The following is an 849-nucleotide window of genomic DNA, read 5'->3' as shown; positions in this document are numbered from 1 at the left end:
ACCCAAGACAAAAAGGGAGGCCTGGTGGGCATGATAGCAGGAGGAGGACAAACATTTTTGAGCTGGGCTAACAATGGCAGGTAGGCAGGACTGAGTCACACCCCTTAGGCCACTGATACTACATCCTTGGAGAGTTAAGTAAGACATAGTCATATGTTTATTAATAGAGCAAGTTACCAAAGATGTCTGATTTATGCTTCCAGAATAGCTTAGATCACAATTTCTGGCCCCACTACACTCCCCTGAGTGACTCGGTTCTTGCCCGTGACTTTAGCCATCAGCCTCTGCCGCCCAGTCATCTCTCCTTGTGCCCCACAACATGCCTAAAACAGACTTCCTGACGCCTCCAACCTAGAATGGTACTCCTCCATTCCCCTCAGCCCCCACATTCTATCATTCTATCTCAGAAAAGGTGTACACTATGTCTCTTCGCCTGTCTCACCTCTCCACCTTCAGCCCCTCCCTTCCCTAAGCTATGTCCAGTACAGTCTCTAAGTGTTTGTTTGTTTGTTTGTTTGTTTTAAACAACATAATTATCTGGGTTGACGTAATAGATTTAACATATTTAGACCTTTACCCAACAACTAGATAGTATATATATTTTTTTCTCAAGCATGCATGGAGCATTTATAAATATTAGCCACATTCTAGGTTACAAAAGAAGTCTCAAATACAAAACAGCCAGTATTATACACACCACGTTGTATGTCTAGAGCACAATTAAAGGATAATATTTTTTAAAATTGAGAATTCCAGGCCGGCCGAGTGGCGCATTGGTTAAGAGCTGGCTTGGGATGCCAGAGGGCCCCGGTTCGGATCCCACATATGAGGGCCAGTGACACTGCCCTC

Source organism: Hipposideros armiger, unplaced genomic scaffold, assembly GCF_001890085.2.
Source record: "Hipposideros armiger isolate ML-2016 unplaced genomic scaffold, ASM189008v1 scaffold_72, whole genome shotgun sequence".
Classification (NCBI taxonomy): Eukaryota; Metazoa; Chordata; class Mammalia; order Chiroptera; family Hipposideridae; genus Hipposideros; species Hipposideros armiger.
The sequence above is the reverse complement of the archived record's forward strand: the minus strand, read 5'-3'. Positions refer to the sequence as shown.